Raw genomic sequence first — 23071 nt, forward strand, 5'->3', positions numbered from 1 at the left:
GAACAAAACATACATTGTGCACACAGCATATATTTTAATTGTTAAATAAACAAAAACAATTTCTGTAAAAATATCTACTTAACATTTTTATGTTCATATGAAAAGTAATCCCTTTCTTGTTCAATAAAATGAAAAAATTGTGTTGACTTTACATAACAAAAACACATAATTACAATAATAGTTGCATTGTTATGCCAAACGTAAAAATGTTTTGCTGTTTCAACATAAAATTGCCTTGTTTTTTTTTACCAACTTATTACTTTCTAGTACACATTATTTAGTGAAAATTGTCAACAACAAAAAAAACTTTAAAGGTTGAGAAGAACTTCCATTTCTTTGTTTGTGTAACTTAAAATATTTGAGTAGAAAAAAATGCATGTTGTTATATATTTACAGCAATCCAACTTAAATTTAAAATAGTATATACTGTCCTGCTCAGTAGGCAGCATTGAAATTGCGCAATATGTGTCATTTATTTGTTGTTCTTCCAATTCTTGTGCTTTGTGAAAATAATACGAGCAATTTTTATATACATGCCATTGTTCAGACATGAAATAGGCATTAACTTACACAAGGTGCAAATGCTGGAAAGGGAAAACATTTAGTGACCGGGGCTAATCCGGGCTGATGGAAGAACCCTACAGTTTCTTGCTCAAGGCCAAGATTTTAGGTTTCATTTGGTCTCCATCAATGTGCAGGAGTACTTGTTTGAATGAAAAGAAAGGTGTTCAACATACATGTTGGGTAATCAAGGTGCAAAGCATAAATAAGTAAAAAAAGGTAAATGAAGGCATCAGGCAATGAATGTAGGGGTGATGTCACCACTCTGCCTTCAAGGATTATGTTTACTTGACATGGTTGCAGGAAGACCACATTTCCCTCTTCATCATTTGGGACAATGGACAGTATGTAGATTGGACTGTTAATGTTTTCCAAAGTTCTTGGTTCCACTTCCTAGAAAAATATATAATTGACATATTCATAACCAAACTTTTGTTACATTATATTGAATAATATAACTGTTTTTTTTGTTTTGTTTTTTTTACACTTTTTGAATAAACAAGATCATTTTTAGGCACATTTGTACATATTTTAGTTCATTTGTTTATGAACTAACTTATTCTGATAGACTGACTACTTCATGCGAAAAACACAATCAGCCCAAGCTGACCAATCACAGTTCTTGCTGTCTCCACGTGGTATCTATGTATCTGCTGTAGCCCCGAAATGTAGTTACACTGCCACCTCAGTGCATAACTGCATTACTTAGTTTGCACAAAAATAAAGCTCCAAATGTGTCACACAGTAAACTCAAAATCCTGCACACTTGCAGTCACACACACTTGGGCCTGCTGGCAATGACTGGTGGTGACAGAAATAGGGTTTTAGTTATATCACAATGCTTAAATACCAAATAATTCAGGGTGTGACAACACCAGTTTTGTCCTTTCGGAATAGGGAGGTCAGATGGCTGAGCGGTTAGGAAGACGGGCTATTAATCAGAAGGTTGTTGGTTCGTTTCACGACCATGCCAAATGACGTTGTGTTCTTGGGCAAGGCACTTCACCCTACTTGCCTCGGGGAGAATCGAGCGTCTGCTAAATGACTAAATGTAAATGTCATAACTCACCTTGCAGACTTTGAACACATTTGAGTCATCCTCACCTGTGCTGGGAGACAATGGATAGCAGTTGTCCTTGCCATGCCGACATCCCTTAATTGCTGAAAGGGTAGAGAAAACATGGAGACTAATATAGTGCAAGTACTACCACTAACTAAAAAACATTGATACTCCACTTGTACACTCAGAGATCAGGGTTAAACACAAACTACATACCACATTGGCATCATACGTCTTCAGAACAGCTGACAACTGATGTCCAAACTTGCCACGCTGCTTCTCTCGGGACAGATTCAACAACCGCTCTGAGTGTTTGTCGAGTGCATTGTAGAATGATCGCAGGAGGTTCTGGTTGGTTATACGTTGAAATTCAGCACCAATCTAAATGTCAGGGAGAGATATAAAAGGCTTACAAACAGTTGAACTTGAACTGTGAGATTAGACAAAAAAAAAAGAAAGGTTATTTAAGTTGTGTTTACATAACATCACTGAAAAGCTTTTATGGTACACCATAATCTATGTATCCTATATTAAAGAGTAACTTTTCAGGGATATGGATATGTAATAACCATAACAAAGACCTGGTACTATTAGGCCACTATAATTACGAGGCAGATTGTTTGACTATTTGCAGGTGTCACAGCACTCCACAGATAAAGGTTACCCAGTACATTTCATCCTGCAAGCAAAGCAATTACCTGTACTTGAAGAAACAAGGCCGGCCATTTGCTCTCAATAGTAGTTAAAGTGGGGCTGCTATTTACAATCTCATGCCTTCTTAATGCAAAAGTCTTTCCCATGCAGCAGTTAATTGCAACAAGATCTTTGTATACTTTCTTCATTTCCAAGGCTATTCTGACTCTCAGCTCTTCTAGATCTTGTTCACTCTGTCCTTTAGGAAACTGTGCAGAAGTGACTGCAACCAGGCAAGGGCGCATCAGTGATGGCTCACGGTCAGGGACATCTTTACAGCTCTCAACAGTCTCTGTGCATCCACCCCTATCTGCTGTACTTCTGTATTTTCCTACTTTGAATATGAGACCGATCTTCCATCCCTCCCATCCTTTAGGTGCACCACGATCTGCAATGCATGGGAATTGTTTGATCAAGGCCTCTGCAACTTTTTCAAAGTCACTCTCACTTGGACAGACATTTCTATGATACAATCCTCTTGCTACAACATCAAGAATCTCTTGTCTGCTCTCTCATTAAAATCAGCTGTTTTCCATGCTTGAGATACTCTTCATTTCCTTTTGTTAGAATTAAGTCCATTGCATGAGAAAAGCTTGGCAGAAAGGGTTCAGTTGATGATCCAGAATGATGTGGGGTTGATGTGGGGTTGTTACATGTGTGTCCTCTAATGGCTGAGAGTTGGAAATTATTTGCTGTACCATCAATATGTTTATAGTGCCTTTATTTGGAAGGTTATCAGTACTGTGGATCTTGAAACTGGAGTTCGATTTGGCCATCAATACTGAAATGTTGCATTACTGCAGATTTGAGGTGGCTGACAGAACATGGCCGTTCTGGAAGCACCATCCTTTCAATGGCACCATCTTCAAACACCACACGTAGTTTGAAGGTAGATGACATTTCTAAGAGGAAAGAGGATGTAAGGCAGAGTTTCTGGGTACATGTACAGCATGTGTCTCTGTAAGGTCAAGAGGTCATACAGCAAGGCTCCCTCTGAGCAGAATATAGCATGCAGTCCAGACAGTGGGGAGACAGTGAGGAAAATCATGTACAAATAAGGCTTATGTGATTAACGACCACTTCACCTGCTGAACATTCTAGTGTATCAGTGTACTGACCACTGAAGACCCGTTAAGGAAGCGATTCTGTGCATTCTATGTTTGAACATGTCCAGATACTGTATTTAAGCACTCTTGTAAGAGAGAGTCTTCACTCAGGCTAGCCACTCTGTTATGGATTGGTGGCATGATCTGACGTCGAGCTAATAAAACCGAGTCAACCCTTTTATAATTGTCGTGACTCCTTCCGGCCTGCCTTCTCCAGAATTTACATCTTATCAAGTGGCGTCACCGAACAGTGATCTTCAGAAAAATTGTACCAGCAGGTGAGCAGACTTTGATTGTCATTTTTGAATGGTTATATTAACTTCTGCTTACCTGTGGTCCCATAGCTGTTAAGAGAACGAACCTGTTCAAAATATATTTATAAAAAGGGGAATGGACGAGTTCTGTATGAGGAGAAGGCAGGAGGCACGACTTTGAAGTAGTCTAGTAGATTAATAGGGAATTGGCAAAATGTATCTTATTTCACTCGATGACTGTTAATTAATGGTAAATACGAGAAGGCCTAACAGTTTCTTGGGAAGCGATAATCTACGGTACAGATACGAACAGAAAACATGAGCAAGGGCTGGTCCGCTTGACGTCTAATTGGTTAAAAAGTTTTGTATCTGCGTAGGACATATGAAATGATGTGTCATGGTAAGACGTATGGACCGTAAAAACCTCTAACAAAACTTGGTTAGAAGGTCAGTAATTTAAGGGCAGGATTCCCAGTACTGTAAAGTCCGTTAACAAGTCTCGTTGCTGGTTCGAACGGTATAAAAACTTAGGTTAATGGTTGTAGATACGAACGTGATTAGTAAAACGTTGAAAGACACGTTAAATTGAAGTGTAAGACTCGAGCAATGTTTCCCAATGACTAAAAACGATTATGATAAATTACAGTCATTCAAGTGCTAAATTCATATGTAAAGAGATATCTTCTTAAAAGATAATCAAAACTTAAAAGATAAATACACAAATGAACGTAAAGAAATAAAAGGTTTGACTTAGGATATTAGTTACTAACGTTTTTATTTTACTAAACGTGCATGAAAAAAATGGGGAGCCAATCTAGTAAACCGAATGTGCCTATGGTAATTAAATTCAGGACAGAGACCACGCAAGGAGAAAAATACCATGTCAGAGTCACAAAAAATGGATCTACATTTAAAACTAGTTCCAACTATAAATTTAATTCGCAAGTCATTCGTTCCGAAGGTGTCCCTTTAGGAGGAAAGATGAGAGAAGGGAGATATGCTCAAGGAGAGACTCGCCCCTCCTCACACGACCCCTCCAAGACCAAACATGGCACCACAGGCCACACACCAGACTGACACACTTGTCGACGTGATGTGGGAGTAGTGACGCTGTATACTGCCATGGACTTGGACAATGTTAAATGTATCATTAATGTTCCACAATTTCAAGTTTAAGATATACCATATGAAATACCGCAATTAAGTTTGAGTATTGCAGGAAAAGAATTCCCTTTATGGTTGATGTAGAAACCACCATATTTCCTGTTTGAGGAAAACAGGAAATAGATTTTGATGATCACACATTAAAACATTATTTTATTGGTAGCGCAACTTCTCCAATGGCATTACTGGGCTTGGTGAGTAAATTGAATGTAACCATTTTACCTTTTCAGGATGGGATAGAGATCCACATACCTCAGTTTTTTCCAGTAGTGTAAAGGCATACCACAGAGCTAAGTCTATTTTGTGGGGGATGTGGAATTTGTGAAAACTTTGTCTACTATTAGTGATATTAAGAAATTGGCCTCTTGTACTGTCGCTGCAGCTGCTAGGATTGTTTACTTGAAATAAGTTGATTTTCCTTTTTCAGAGAAGCTCATAGATCCTGAGGTCTTACAAGACGTTTCAAGAGTAGGAGGAATCTTAATAGTTGTATCATCTGGACGTATGGATTGGAACCTAGGCATTTCTTTATTAAACAATACAGACTGACGTTGAACCACAGATTCGGTATGGTAATGTTGAAATATAATTATTACACATTATCCTTTATTCAAAGATAAAGAAGAGGGGATGAACCCTGTTATTGACAGTATATTACAACAATAGTATATTTGGACACGCCCTCCAAAGAGCTATATTGATTCATCAGCTGTATATAGTGCAATAGTTAATAGGCATCTGGCACAATTATCACTCCCATGTAACTCAACCTTATTGCAAAATGTAGACTATATTCTGGTGGCGGCAAAAAATGAGACAGAATGTGTCTCAGGCTCAAACATTGGCAACAGGTGGACACTGGGCCTCACTTGCTAAACTCCAATTCTGTCAAGAATCAATGAACTATCGGGGATATGGCTGTCGATTTTGTCACAGGAAAGAGTGAACAGCATTAAGGACATTGTACGACCAAGAAACAAAACTGAGATGTTGTCTTTCCTAGTACTGGTGAACTATTGCAGAAATGGGATTTCTGAATACAAGATTCACTATGCAGAAGTGAGCAAGGTCACACTCAAAGACTCTCCTGAAGTCATTCAATGGAATGAGGAAATGAAACATGCCTTCCGTCATATCAAATATCTCTTGTGTACTGCTCCTGCACTGGGATTACCTGACTACAAACTAACTTTTCATCTGTAGGATGAAACAATAACAATAGTTATTGGACACCCCATGATATTACACACTTCACATACTGTGAACATTATCTTAGTACATATTACGACGCAACACATGACAAGCCAGAGACGTAGTAATCACGAATACAGTTTGACAGGAACTCAAAAACTACTTCCACACACACATACAAATCCAGCTGTGCACTTAAAGATTTATAGAAACTGACTCAGATGATGTCGATCCTCATGATTGCATGAATATTATTAATTCTACATCCAGTGTAAGGACGGACTTGCAACAAACAGCTTTGGAATATAGTGATTTTGTCCTATTTTGTGATGGTTCAGCAATGCGACCAAATGATAAAACTATTCTTTCCGGATATTCCATAGTGGATAATTTAGGTAATTGTATCAAAGCCCATAGATCTGTGTATGCTACTTAGGCTACAGAGTTGATAGATTTGACCATAACTTGTATAGCTCAAATAATGTTTAATGGAACATGTTATTCCTCGCTTTGGAATACCAAATGGAATAGATTCTGACAATGGAACTCCCAGCAAATGATTTAACTTTGTTGCAGGAAACTCAACAACAATATGTGAAACAGTTGGGGTCTTTTGTGTCTGACATTAATCAACAAGTAACAGATTCTCTTCCTACTCCAGGTGAGTATTCATAATTTTCAGCCGGGTGATTATGTTTTGGTACGCAGTTTAAAAACATTGGCTCAGCAGAACCAGCCAAGATTTGGACTTCCGACTCAGGTTCCTTTGGCAACCAGAACAGCTGTTAAGGTTAACAGGTCAACCCCAATGGATTACGGGTAATATAGCGGTTAACATCAAATCTATTAGAGGTCGTTCTGATACTTCTTCTGAAAGTTCATTCTCATCCATAGATTCCATCGATAATGTTGATTAAGAGAGATAGTGTTGCATGTCATGAAATGTCTAATTCTGATTGCAAATGAGTCAAACAGATGGAGAAGGACAGGAGACGGAAAGATCCTGCCTAAGAGAGGAATTCGAGTTCGGCTGAACCACGAATAGAAGACATTCTCTTTCTTGGAACTTGTTTGCATGTGATGTTAATTTTAATTAAAAAAAGTTTACAGCCATGTATTAAGGAATACTATTTAGGGGTGAAGTAATCATTTTGTTGAGAGTTATGTATATTTAGCATGTGAGTGTTGTGAATTAGTTTTGTCACACTAGATGACATTTGGTGATTTTATCCTTTACCGGAAATGAGTTTTGACCAAGGGATTGTCTAAGTGTGAAGTGTAGAGTAGATTAGCCGCATGATCTTTTACTCACTCTTTGTCAAGTGTGGAGTGGGATTTTGGTTATGCGAGTATAGGTTACAGATGGCTGATAACATTTTCGGAAACAGTAGTCTACTATTTCACTGAAGTATTAGCATCATGACATTAGCCTGTGTTGCCCGGGCAACACATACTACAGTGGTCTATGATGTAGCGTTATCTGTTTTCAATCGTTAAAATAAACATTCCTCACATATACATTTTCGTTGTAGGATTTATTCTGACATTAGAAAATGATTTGTTGGTGAAATTACCATTACCTGTGGTTTCAAACCAGTGTAGCTCACTGCAACGCTGTAGCTTACGCGAGACACACTACAAAAACATCTACACTACACAGCTGTTTAGGAAGTCAAACGGCGACAGAACATGTTCAGCACTCCCCTTACTTAAATCAAAAGTCTATCTAACTACTCACCTGAACTACATTGCCTTCAGTCTAAACGTTGTCAATCTGTTCATGAAAATAATTAATTTCTGCTTAAACCGTACAACGGAACGTTAAATCCAATTCAACCAACGCAATCGCTACCAAGACGAACACAGCAGTAGTCTAGTACCATCTGCTAACTGAAAATATGCCCCCCAAAACGTAAATAAGCTTGACATTTATTTAGTGGAAAATCGCTCATTCATAAAAAGCTCACTGGTAGCGATCATTGTCAGTAACAACGAAAAATGCGATATAGCCCTGTGTGGAGATGCTGCCCCAGTAAATTGTACAATCTACGATTTAGCGATTTTCCACTAAATTAATGTCAAGCTTATTTATGTTTTGGGGGGCATATTTTCAGTTAGCAGATGGTACTGTGTGAATCGCGATTCCATCTTCTACCGGGTAACGTCGTAGAATAATCTTCAAAGGGGGTTCTTTATTAATGAATGAATGCAATGAGTAGGCTAAATACCTGAAAATATCATGAGAAGGGAAAAACTGAAAATGACGTTTAAGTCATAGAGATTAGTTCAATTTTTACACCGGTCTGCCAAATGTATTCGTTTTGATTCAACGATGAGGCTGCTTCTTGCAGGGGAAATGAGAAGACATCTATTTCATTCTACACTTCACTCGTATTTTCAGTTGTAAATGAGCAGCCAAATAAAATGCTTTTAAATCTATGTCATCTTTATAAATAATAAGTATGCATTTTTATATAAAATATACAGAAATATCAGTTGTAAAAATGTCATTCAAAAACGGACCCCTGTGCAACCGACACAAGCAAGCACACCCTACAATTTCCCCAGAAATTGTACCCTCTCTAGTTGATAATTGTGATGGGAATTTAATTTGATTCCATAGCTTATTAGACATTTGTAGAGAGGTTTCGCAGGATGCAAATCACTTGAAATTGATTTACAAATATAGAAAGAGGAAGGAACTGTAAGGCAGAGTTTCTGGGTACATGTACAGCGTGTGTCTCTGTAAGGTCAAGAGGTCATACAGCAAGGCTCCCTCTGAGCAGAATATAGCATGCAGTGCAGACAGTGGGGAGACAGTGAGGAAAATCATGTACAAATAAGGCTTATGTGATTAACGACCACTTCACCTGTTGAACGTTCTAGTGTATCAGTGTACTGACCACTGAAGACCCGTTAAGGAAGCGATTCTGTGCATTCTATGTTTGAACATGTCCAGATACTGTATTTAAGCACCCTTGTAAGAGAGAGTCTTCACTCATGCTAGCCACTCTGTTGTGGATTGGTGGCATGATCCGACGTCGAGCTAATAAAACCGAGTCAATCCTTTTGATAATTGTCGTGACTCCTTCCGGCCTGCCTTCTCCAGAATTTACATCTTATTAGAGGATTACAGGATTTAGTTGACAGACACTGGAGATTAATATATAACATGAAACACATCAAACAAATAATATGAAATAATGAAGTAGTGAAAATGTTACAGGAAAATTAAATCTGAGGTAACAGAAGTCAACCTAAACAATTACATACATTTGAATCAAGACCTTTCAGAGACAGTCAACTAATATTAGGCTAAACGTTTTAGCTCTCTACATGTTGTATACATCATTATCAAACCAAACACTACTCAGTGCTAGCTGTCGAACCATTTTCATTCATCTATATGCACTCAGATTAGGCTACTTTTACTAGTCTAAATTAATTTAGCAGATATGACATTAGATTAGCATTGCTATTGTGGTACGTTCTGTAATGTAAATGCCCTTTAATTGCATGTGTACCATACAAATTAAAAGCAAGTAAACTAACTAAACTACCATGTCAATAATGTTAGAATTGTATGAGGAAAGAACACAAATCAGAGGCCGGGTTGACGTCATGTGGCTGTGCCTAGCATTTAGGCCTACTGACTAACATTAGCTAGCAACCATGAGCTGAAAATACCTTCTTATGAAGTTGCAAAAAAGCTCACGTTGACGCTAAGGGCACATTTTTGCTAGCATAATTTATGTCCTATTAGGTTTGTATACATACCATTATCTGGTTGTTGTCTTCTACAAAGAAATTGTCGATCTTGCCCGCCCACTGCCTTATCTTTGGGAACACTCCCAAAATCCCAGTCAGTCCCAGTGCATGCTGGAAGGGCGGGGTTTCCGCTATAAATCGCCTAAATCACATTACACAAAGCAATGTACAGCTATGGCTGCTAATTATTGGTATCACTAAGGCGACTTCAGACATTTAGCCCTATGATTAGTGACAACAACAAACATTAAATTACTATTTGCCATGGTAAAGTATCAGAATTAGAATGGGTTTGCGATATGCGAGCCACCTCCCGACGTTCACCTTCAAGAGCCGGATCTTAGAGCCGGATCGTTCGCCAACGACCCATCACTAAAACTCAGTGCTAACGTCAGCACACGTTAGCAACGACGCATGGATACAACGTGCATGGATCTGCTGTTGCACAGCAAGTATCGTGCCATGCTGTACTAGCAGCATCATACTGCATAACATTAGGGTCTGTTCCTGCTTTCCACTCAACTGTCATGCCATGCTTTTTTTAATGCGACAGCTGTGTGTGCACCTTTGCCACTCAAAATGCATTGAAAATCCATCTTACCAGAATACACACAGAACCAGAACCAAAGCCAGCGAAGGACCCACATCTGACTGTCTCTCCACCTTCAAGAAAAGGCTACAAGTATTTTTTTTTTGTTCTTTGAATTAGTCAATTATTTTAAATACAATTAAAATTCATTCTTTCATAATCATTTAGTTTTTATAGTCTGTATTAATCTATTAAAAATAGAGTCGGCTCTTCAGATATGCGAGCCACCTCCCGACGTTCACCTTCAAGAGCCGGCTCTTAGAGCCGGATCGTTCGCCAACGACCCATCACTAAAACTCAGTGCTAACGTCAGCACACGTTAGCAACGACGCATGGATACAACGTGCATAGATCTGCCGTTGCACAGCAAGTATCGTGCCATGCTGTACTAGCAGCATCATACTGCATAACATTAGGGTCTGTTCCTGCTTTCCACTCAACTGTCATGCCATGCTTTTTTTAATGCTCCTCTTTTTTGCTCAGGAGACTGAACCTGTTTTCTCTTTTCAACTTGAAGAAAGCCTAAGCCAACAAATGGTAAGTGAACCAGTTTCTTGATTCTTGAACAATGTATTTAAAGAGTGTAGAGCAGTTATAGAAATGATGCAGCAATGCAGACAACAGGCAACATGTAACAGAACATTTAGATGTTTTCAATCCTCAATATTTTTTTAAATATTTTTACAGATTATTTCTAAATGACATGGACTTGTAAACTCTGTGATTTCCACTGTCAATCAAAAAACATCATTATCATCTTGTACATAGCCAGCACAGCAGAACCAACCACTTGCCATGTTTATACGACAGCTGTGTGTGCACCTTTGCCACTCAAAATGCATTGAAAATCCATCTTACCAGAATACACACAGAACCAGAACCAAAGCCAGCGAAGGACCCACATCTGACTGTCTCTCCACCTTCAAGAAAAGGCTCAAGACGCACTTGTTCCGGGAGTACAACGGTACTTAGGAATGGTTCGCTTGACCCGATGTTAGTTTCCTCAAGGATCACAATGACTCTTGCTCAGAGACTTGTTGCTCTTGTGGTTAGTGGTAACTGATTTAAAATTGTTTGTACTCGCTGTGATATATTGTTTTTATTATTGTTGCTTGTTTTTTTTTTTTACTTTCTTGTAACTTGTTTAACTACATGCTCTTATGGTTCTTCCCTTTGGCACTTACTTTGGTTGTTCACAATGTGTGCTTCATGTTTTGGCTACAACCAATGTTTTGTGGCTATCTCGTTGTTATGATCAGTGACCTATGCACTTTGTAAAGCTCTCTCTTGGAAGTCGCTTTGGATAAAAGCGTCTGCTAAATGAATAAATGTAAATGTAAATCTAGCATTCTACTGTCCAAATTGTGCTTTTACACAACCTTATGGGCCAGACATAATATCGCATTTGAGACTACATTTAAGGAAACATGAAATGGTACAGTGCCCATTTAAAGACTGTTCATTCCAGACAAATGTCTGCTCAACATTTGATTCTCATAAATCAAGAAACCATAAATATTTTGGGACAAAGGATTTCAGGGACACAGTTGTGAGTCCCATGAAGATGTCATTCCACTTCAGAACGATCTAGTTTGTAGCAGCAACAATGAACCAAATGAAGAGAATGAAAACATAGATTCTCTGAAACATCAGCTTTTACACAACTTGGCTTCTCTACTCCTAAAAACACAAACTGTCCTTCATGTGTCAGAGAGTGGTACTCAAGAAATTTTAGAAGGCTTGGATCAATTGCGATCACTCTCCAGCCCAGTACTTGAAGACACAGTTACTCAAATCCTACAGAAACACAATTGTAATGTCAGCAGTGAGGTTGTGACGGAAATTGTAAATGCAATTGTAACCAATGATGTGCTTAAAAGATGCACTTCTAGAGAGGGGCCTTTGTCAACAGCAAAAAGAAGAAAATCCTACTATGAGCAACATTTCCCTGTGGTGAAACCAATTGAGTATCGTACTGTTGGTGCAAAATATTCGACTATGTATGTCCCGATCCTCTCCATTTTGCAGGAGCTTCTCAAAAAAAGGGATGTCCTACAGCAGATATTGCAGTTGTCTGTCCAAAAAGATGGCGAGTATAGGACCTATCGAGATGGACTTTTCTGTAAAGGCAATATGCTGCTGTCATCAGAGGATTTAAAACTTGCCATTCAACTTTATATTGATGATTTTGAGGTGGCCAACCCACTTGGCACATCAAGAAAGAAACACAAAATGTGCTGTGTTTATTGGACTCTAGCAAACATTCCATATAAACATCGTGCAGCTCTGAACACAACACAGCTGGGTTTACTCTGCAATTCAAATGACCTGAAGACTTGTGGTTACGAATAGGTTTTTGAGCCATTTCTGCATGTTTTGAAAGTTCTAGAAAGTGATGGCGTCTTTGTGGAGAGTGTTGGAGAAAATGTTCACGGGACATTGTTGTGTGTTGTGGCAGACAATTTAGCTGCACATGGGCTTGGGGGGTTTAAAGAAAACTTCAGTGGACCGTACCCTTGCAGATTTTGTTATGCATCTAAAGATGAAATTCAAAGACGTGAGGCAACAGCATTTGAGTTAAGGACAAAGGAAAACCATGAGCAGTTGTGCACTGAAATTGAAACTGGAAATGGTGTGGAAGATTTTGTGGTAAAGGCCACTTGTTGTTTTGCACAACATCTGGAGTACTTTGACACCACAAGTGGATTTCCTCCAGACATCCTCCATGACTTCTTAGAAGGTGTAGTACCAATGGAGTTAGTTCTGTGTTTACAAGAATTAATAAGAAAAAAGTATTTCTTCCTGGAACAGTTAAATCAAGCTGTCTTGCTGTTTCCTTTTGAGAATGCTGACAAAGTTGATCGTCCTCAGCCTATTCCCAAAACCTTTCACAAAAAGGAAAACCATTGGAGGCAATGGTCATGAAAATTTGACACTGATAAGGCTTCTTCCCACCATAATTGGCAATTTGTTCCCTGCAGACGACAAAGCTTGGGAGATCTTGATGTATTTAAAAGACTTGGTGGAATTAGTTTTGTCTCCAGTTTTCACAAAAGATGTGATACAGTACTTGTCTATGAAAATCTCTGACCATCGGCAGTTATTCCAGGAGGTCTTTCCAAATGTCAGATTGCGCCCAAAACACCATTACATTGAGCACTATCCACAGATGATTCGCCGTTTTGGCCCTCGTCTGCATTTTTGGACCATTAGATTTGAGGGAAAACACAAAGTGTTTAAGAAAATAGTACATGTTGCTCTGAACTTTAAAAACGTCCCCAAAACATTATCTTACAAGCATCAGCAGCTGATGGCCTATCATCTATCATTACCTATTTTTTTCAAGCCCTCAGTGGAGACCTTTGCTGTGAAAAATGTTATTGTAAACACACTTACACCAGAAGCCCAGAGCGTTAAACATGAGATAACTAACAGCACCACAGTGTATCAAACTTCAAGAATAGCCATAGACAGCATTTACTATGTCAGTGGCATGTTTGTATGTACTGGAGTGAAAGGTGGGTTACCCCATTACAAACAGATTGTGGAAATAATACTTGTCAACGACCAAGTTTTATTTGACTGCCAGGATTACAAGTCCTGGTTCAGTGAACACCTTCGTGCCTATGCGGTGACTGCACAAGAATCCCATGACATAAAGAGGCTTTTTTTTAAACTGTTTTTGTTTCACTACATTTTGGCTGGGCTGATGGTAACTCTATAATCCTCTCTCCAGATCATGTCAGAACCAGGGACATTTCGCCTATGTGTCATCCTACCAGAGGGTAGCATTGAGAGACTGACACTTGAACGCCGCCCTGATTCTGTCCCTCAGCTGACCTCATTGCTTCGTCAAAAACTGGAGATCCCATTCAATTTCATAATCCAATTTGAAGATCCTGACTTCAATAACCAGCTCGTAAATTTAACCACGATTGAGGAAATGCCAAACATGGGTACAGCCAAATTGGTGAAGATAATAGAGCATGATATTAGCTCCATGTCAAGCTTGGCTAGCGATAGTGGAGAAAGTTCAGGGTGCCAAACACCCCAAAGAAGCTCTGGATGGCCAAAGGTATTTCCTGTTCCTACATTCTCACACGATATCGAGTATATATTAAGAGAAGCAAATGCTGCAAAACAACAACATGGAAGATGTCTGACTTTAGCAAAGGAACAAAAGACCAAGATCCTTGATGGTATGAGTTGTGCAATCTACCAGTACAAAGCCTACCCAAGTGCCAGATAATTATTTCATGCTGCTGAGGCCTTGGTGAACAATCATCCATGTTTAGAGGAGACAGGGTCCAAAAATGGTTGTGATGGCTGGAAGGACAGCCTGACAAACAAAATGAACAATTACAGGCGCAAGTTGTCAAAATCCTAGGTCCAGAGGTCAAGGTAAACAGTGGCAGAAGAAGCAAAGCCAATCCTGATCCAGCTTCACCACATGCCTCCATTAAGCGTCCACGACGTGCAGAAGTTAATTTTCTTCCACAGCTTCCCCAGGGGGAAACACTAGAAACTTTGGAAGTGCTCAGAGTTAACTTGTCGATGGAAATGCAAAAAACGGATAAAGACAGCATAGATTTATCAGTGATAGATACCAACATGAGCAGGACCTTTGCTGCAAGAAGGCTTGATATTGTGAATTCAAGTACCCCTGTGGTGCATGTTCTGGAAAGATGGCCAGCTCTTTTCCTGGAACACCAGGTAAATAAAGTGCATGCATTTAGAGCAATAGAAGGTAGTTAATTTGATAGTTAACTTTCCCACATACCTGTCACAATGTGTGTTGTGTTAGCCATTATCTGAGATCTATATACTTAGTTTTAACTGGTATGTTTTGATGTTAAGGCGGAGTAATTGAGGTCACTTTGTTATTATCAGGTTTGCGCAGAATACCAACGCATCAACAACCAGCGGCTGAGGGTTGAACTGTATGCTGCATTGGATCGACACACGGATTGGATCGTTTGCTGGCTATAGCCAGATAGATGCAGGGTAAATCTGGTCAAAGTTCCCAAAAGATCTCTTCCATCTTAAATGAATATTCTCAGGTAAATTATAGAAATGCCCCAAGCAGATACTGAAGATTAGTACAGGGGTAAATGTGAGCATATGTTAATGAGTCAGAATTGTCGGAAATAACCCTGACCAAAATCTGATGCTTTCTTTACTGTATTCTACTTTATTTTGTCCACCTCAATTTGCGAGCATTACATTGCTGCTCTCATTCATAAAGCCCCTTATATTTCAATACAGCAAACACAAGACATAAATGTGGACCGGATTGCAGTTCTGCGGTGTCTACCAGTGCTGCTGCAAGAGTACAACACAGAGCTGTTCTACACCTGCAAGGTGGGCTAATATTCACTATACATGGGCAAGCAATTTTCGGTTGGGCATTTCATTGAAAATGTATCTAAACCAACATTACGACTATCTTAACAGATTTAATTTGACATATTGATATGTCAGATATGTAAGCAATGACATTGTTTTCCCATTAAATGCACCAGAAATTCAGCAATAAATCTTAACTCATACTAAGCAAGGAATTACTGTCAGCCATTGTTGCAAGGCCATGTCTGGCGTCATTCCAGAAAGGTATAGTCCTCATTCCACATAGCACTTTCTTGTCATCAATATAGTAATCTACACAACCTCTGTTCGTTAGGTACAGAGCTTGAGCCAGGAGGGGATTAGTGTAAAGAAAAAAAGCGTGAGGAAACAGCTAGCTTGGTTCAGTTCAAAATGTAAAAATACACACTCACTGATTAACATGTTCTAATCAAGTTTGTTTTATCTGTACGCAAATAGAAAACAAGCTGAGCTCCTTGCCTCATAGCTACACCTCTGTGCTTCACATGCAAATATAAGATTGATATATAATCTTGTCATCTAACAGCAAAAAAGCGCATTTAGCAAAGGTCAAAATATTATTTTAAGCCACCCTAATTTCCATGGCAGATTTTCTTTTATGCACACTTTTTGGTAACACAAAATAAGGTAACTATAGTACTGGGGGTGTACAAAAAAGAACAGAAGATGTGTCCATCACAGAGTATGTAATCAAAGATGTACTTGTCCATTTGTTGGCATATTCTCAAGGAGGGTGCAGACCAAGGCACTACTCTTCAGAGATCTGCTGCCATTGTGTCCGTCATTGCTGACAGTGAGGATGTTAACATGGTGCCATTTCATCCCCTTGAAGTCAAGGTCTTCCTCCAGGATCAGATAGTCTTGCAGGAGGAGTGCTGGGCTGATGCTTTTTTGTACTTGTACGGCTTGATGTATGTCCTCCAGGCTGAGTACCCAAAAGGTATGACACATACTTTTGAGTTTATTCAGAAAGTCCTTCTGAATGTGGATGGAGACAAAATGAAACCTAAGATACTGTCCTTAAAAAATAAACTGTAAACTACAGCTCTTGAAAAGATTTAGAGACCACTGCACCTTTTCTTTCATAAAAAAAAGTTGAGAAGGACAATGTTGAGTGAGCAGAGGAAGAATAAAATGTCCTAGTTCAGAAATGTGTTAATGCTATGTTTTGGTACAAGGCATTTTAGGCAATTCAAAAATGTATTTGAGGTTCTTTTGATTAGTGAATTTCAACCTATAAATGGTTCAGGCAGGAGGACTCAGTATGACTTTACGAATACTTTATTTCCCACTATACAAAACACGATTGTACATTTGATTTGGCATTGTGGTTCTGCTCGCATCGGCTCCCTGCCGCATCCAACGAGACACCGTCTCGACCTCCGAGCAGAGAGCAGCGACGCATTCCCCCTGAAACAGGAAACAGAACCAAGGGTGGATGCCGGGGAGGCGGAGGCAGCAGGAAGACTGAAGTCTATGTCGCACTAGCGATGCATATGCCGGGAACCCCTTATATACCCCGCCCTATTAGGAGGGAGTGCCCTGCGCATAAAATGACGCGTTGCTAGTGGCGCGCTATGTCTCACGTCCTCCTTCATGAACCAGCTCCGCTTGTTTTTTGTAGTGTATGGCAATGTTTTCATGCTTAATGCACACAACAGGAAGGTTTTGTATAACATTTACATTTAGTCATTTAGCAGACGCTCTTATCCAGAGCGACTTACAGTAAGTACAGGGACATTCCCCCGAGGCAAGTAGGGTGAAGTGCCTTGCCCAATAACATAATAAATATGTTTAAAAGAACCAAATATAAATACTTCAGATGTACAATTACAAATGTGTCACCTTGATTTGAAATATCTTTGTTAATTGCACTAAATAAATACTAGTTGGGAAATCAATAACTAAATGTTCAGTTGACCATAAGTCTTAAATACATATTAGCATATTATACATATTATTGTACACAAAATAATTTGGTTTAGTTACATCACTGTTTGTGCTCAAAATACATAACTATATACATTAAACAACTCAATATTTTGTGTCAGATGTACTCATAATGTTTATGTTATTGTACAGGAATGTTTTGTGTGCAAGCTGTTCCAGTAAATCTTTTGAGTTGGCGAATTGGGATTAAGTTGGAAGAATCTAACATTTTACGTTACGTACGGGGGGCAGGGGGGGGGCAGGACGCACAGACCTAGTTGGCTTTAGAGGGCTGTGAACGGGACATGGAAGCTCCTATCATATCGTAAATACTCCGTTGCTAACCGGAGAAAAGAACACTTTTATGTGAACAAGTTGTTTCTTCCGTCGGCTAACTTGCATAATGAAACAAAGGATAATGGCTATTCATGAACGTAAAACATTGTATTTGGACAAATTACTTTACATGGTTAGATACTTTGAACCCTTGGGAATGAACACAGATCAAGTTTTGATGTGTTGTTTGCATACCTGAACGACACAGAACCTTTGAGGGTAAGTAGAGACGTTTGGCTTTGTAAACAACACCAAAGTGGTGACTGGACAAAGACGTTGACTAAACTTGTTGTTGTGACTCGATCTTGAAATGGTTTACATATCTACAAGCACAAGAATCGTAGCTTTCCAATGATGTATAACATGTGTAGTAGTCTAAAAAATATATTTATTAACATTTAGTGCGTAGTAACTGGGGGAGGAGGGGGCAGTGTTTCGGGCCCGCGGGCGGGCCTGGTCTGAACATAAAAAATTACATTCAGTGAACCTAGTAGTTTTATGTCATATAACATATACATTCTCTGTTAATATGCTGTAGCATTAAATGTTCAAAAAACACAAATTATTTAGTTGTGTGATATAAAAAGTTGTGTTACACAGACATTAATTTCCAGTCAGATAAGGTTGATGTGACACAGTTATTTTGTGTCTGGTGTACTCATGAATTTTATGTTACTGTGCTATACTAAACAATTTTTTTTGTGTGCAAGCCGTTTCCACAATTTTTTATGTTGAGTGAGCGAATTGGGGTTTACAGTGTATTTTCTTCATTATGCAGTATTGATACTCAAACTGGGCCCCCTAATACGACTATGGACAATGAGATTTGAGAGTAAGCACTCCTGCTTCAAGAGGTGTATAAGGAGGACAAAAAACTTCAAGAATGTATGCCAGTCTCTTGCAAACCAGCACCAACTCCTCCAAACAACCCTTAGCGCAAGTTCCTTTTTTGCACCTGTGCTGACATCCAAAAACTCAACTCCATATCACGCTCATCTATACAGTGATGCAGTGTGTAATGCAGTTCAAGTACACACGTTTACAGAACCAGAGTCTGTGTCCACTGAGGTTGTCTTTAAGGGAACACTTTACAAAAAGGGATCTTTTCTCTGCCTAAAACGGGAGTCTGATGAGTCAATCAAGTTTGGACAGATTGAGCTTGTTTTGGTGAAAGATGACAAAGAGGTGTGTTTTCTGGTGACACCACACACTTCATTGTATTTGTCAGAGTATGGACTCTATGAAGTCAAACAAGCAGCTGAGGACATGCACTGCATAAATGCAGAACACTGCCTGGATTTCTACCCATTACCTCTTTACAGTCTGAATGGACACCCAGTCATCTCTCTTAAGCACGTGTTTTCATTTTCGGTACTAGTTATGTCAATGGGGAAGTATGTTAGCCAAGGTAACATAGTAATTGTTGTGAAATGTGTAATACACAATCTGAAATCCACTAAACAATAACACATCTTTCACCCCTCTTGCAGTCATGGAGGACTGGGTGACTGACCTGACCTCATCCCTGAACTCTGTGTTAAGCCAAGAAGACACTATACAGCGAGCAGTAGAGGTCATCAAAAACATTGGAGTCTGTTCAGCTGAGGACTTGAAGTATGTGGAGTCGGATTACCTTGCAGGAGTCCTGAAGCCGATAGAAATAAGAAAAATTATGGCCTGCATTAAACATAAGTCAAGAATAGCTTAGAGCAGCTGATGAATATTCAATTTCATATAAAGTATACAGCTCTAAGCAGAATGTATGACATATTTCAGAGACTAACACAATACATGGGCCCATGTGTTACTGGTTTTACATGGTCCTATGTAGTTGTGTAGCTTTAACTGTCTCTATATAATGTGAATGTTCTCATCTGTAGAGACTGTTTTAGTATGATTGCTTCAAGGTTAGGATTGACTGTCTTGACAGAATAATGATAGGTAAATTATATTGACTGGCATTAATGCATCTTTGTGTTATTTAGGCTCACCCTCAGTGATGATATCTGAGGATAATTCTTCCTCAATGGCTACTAGCCCAATTGAAGAGTCAAGCGAAGAGTCATTCATTCGTGACATTGATTCAGTTAGCAGCAATTGCTCCACGCCAAAGGCCTCTACCACAAGGAGCTCAGCTTCAGCCATGTCAAGTCAAGCCTTCCCCATTGGAGCATCACCAACTACATCATCAGACAGTGGGTCCTCCCTTTCAGCCAGAGAAGACAGTAGCTGGCATTACAACTTTGAAGTACCCTGGAATAAGATGCCCTCAAGTACAAGAAAGGTGCTGGATACAGAGAGGAGGCCGTCTGCAGCAGAGAGAAGAGAGATTATCAGGATTGTGGTTGCTGAAATAACTGCTGTGTGCAAGAAACCAGGAAAGAGGCACATCATTGAAATAGCTAGGAAAATGGTTATTTGCTACCCCAAATCCTTCCGAGATGAGATTGAGGGCCAGGTTGTTGGCACCGGGTATGACTCACTTGTTAAACAGTTAATATCTCGAATGGATAACTACAGACGACTTCAAGCTCCTCCTGCCCAGAAAAGGCTTTCTGAAAGTGGCAGCCCTGACAATGCAAAGAAAGCGCATAAAGATGCATATGGGTGCATAAATCCAGAGCCAGAGCTTCTTGCTGGTGAAACAAAACAATTGCAAAAGCAATAAGAGCTAATAAAAATGTTCAAAAACAAAGACAAAGATGCAGAGAACATAAAGAGACTAATGATGGAGACGTTTCCTTCTCAGAGGAAAGACATAGTCAGGACTGAAAGAGACAGAAGAGATCCTACAAGAGTGGCCTTTCCCCTTTGAGGAAACTGGAATGAGGCTTCATTTCAGAGAACTAACAGGTGTCCAGATCGATGACAGCTTTGAAGAGTCCACAGCCACCAAGTTCAGAAGGATCCTGCGGTACTTTCAGTTTGTTCAAACTGTGCCATCCAGTAAAGCAGGCACTATTCTGAACCAAACCCTGGCAGGAGGTGATGAAAGTTGTGCAGCTGTACTGATGCTTCTTGCCCATTTCAAAGAAGAGCATGACAGGATGTTTCACAGTGTCGATGACACTGCCATCGGAACTGATGTTGACACCACCAAGCTGCCATCGACACCCTGCATTGTGATCTGTGGTAGGTTGTGCCTAAAAATCATTCATGTAGGTTGAATAACTTTGTTAACACATGTAATGGGTCAGATGGAGTGCCCCATACACTGCAAAAACAAACATGCTGAGAACTGAATGTGAGTATTCCAGAAAGCAGGTTATGCACATACCCGAATAAGTTAACTCTCCAGCTGAAACGTGTGTAACTTATTCAGGTATGTGCACAACCTGCTTTCTGGAATACCCCCATATGGGTTTTTCAAGAATAAAGTCATCTAAGCATTTTGCAATACAGAGCTCTTGGCTTGTTTACTGCCCATGGGAATCATACTCTACTTTCTCTGTTCACAGGTAACAGCCAACTCACTGCAAAGATGTTCATGGTTGGAGTGGACCAGGTCATCGTCAACGAGAAGCTTCCCAGCTTCACCAAAGCATTCCAGATGATGTTCTGCTCATATTACTTGCAAAACATTGACTACCCAGTGGAACTTGCAGCTACAATGGAGTTCTTACGGAGGTACTTATTCAATATGCACTAGACATTAGACTCCAAGCAAACCACAACATTATCCAACCAGATTTCAACATCTTGACTCTTGGAACTGGGCCTGTGCGGGCCAACAGGAAGAAGGACTAGAGAGGGTACAATTTCTGGGGAAATTGTAGGGTGTGCTTGCTTGCGTCGGTTGCACAGGGGTCTGTTTTTGAATGACATTTTTACAACTGATATTTCTGTATATTTTATATAAAAATGCATAGGACCTACTTATTATTTATAGAGATATATATATTTTGCTGCTCAGTTACAACTCGAAACACGAGTAAAGTGTAGAATGAAATATGATGTCTTGTCATATATATGTAATATATATGTGAGAGAACAAAGGTTGTGCTCTCGCCGAAGGCTTGAGCACACCCAATTATAAGAAAAGGTAGAAACACTTGAGGTGGCTGCGCCGCTTCGCGGCTTGGCCACCAAATATATATGTGAGAGAACAAAGGTTGTGCTCTCGCTGAAGGCTTGAGCACACCCAATAATAAATATATATGTGAGAGAACAAAGGTTGTGCCCTTGCCGAAGGCAAAGCACACCCAAATATGCTGCTTAAACAAACTTAAATTTAACTTAATGCTTAAAAATGCTGTTTCACTGTCTTATAGCTGGCTTATCCTTCCCTATTATGACTCTACATTGAAAGAATATTTTATTTTTTTCCACAGGTGCATCTTCAAAATTAATCCTGACCACGGGACCAAAGTAACACCAAGGGAGAAGAGACGCCAGTATGCTGTCAACCCAAGGGTGCTGAGCCTGATCTCCAAAATCGCCAATTTCGAGTGGAGGGAGTAAAGAAAATCTTTGTTTATTGATACACCTTGATGTCCTCCAGGAGTAGAAACAATGAGAGCTTTTTTGTTCAGGTCCGTTGGTTTCCCTGCTTTGTCCAGAAGTGTATAAGGCATTGTTTTATAGATTACCCTTGTAACGGACGTGCATGAATACAGTTAGGTCCATAAATATTTGGACATTGACACAATTTTCATCATTTTGGCTCTGTATACCACCACAATGGATTTGAAATGAAACAATCAAGATGTGCTTTAAGTGCAGACTTTCAGCTTTAATTTCAGGGTATTTACATCCAAATCAGGTGAACGGTGTAGGAATTACAACACATTTTATATGTGGCCCCCCCCTTTTTAAGGGACCAAAAATTATTGGACAAACTAACATAATCATAAATCTAATTGTCACTTTTAATACTTGGTTGCAAATCCTTTGCAGTCAATGACAGCCTGAAGTCTGGAACCCATAGACATCACCAGACGCTGGGTTTCTTCCCTGGTGATGCTCTGCCAGGCCTCTACTGCAACTGTCTTCAGTTCCTGCTTGTTCTTGGGGCATTTTCCCTTCAGTTTTGTCT

The sequence above is a fragment of the Osmerus mordax genome, chromosome 9, assembly GCF_038355195.1.
Source record: "Osmerus mordax isolate fOsmMor3 chromosome 9, fOsmMor3.pri, whole genome shotgun sequence".
Lineage (NCBI taxonomy): Eukaryota > Metazoa > Chordata > Actinopteri > Osmeriformes > Osmeridae > Osmerus > Osmerus mordax.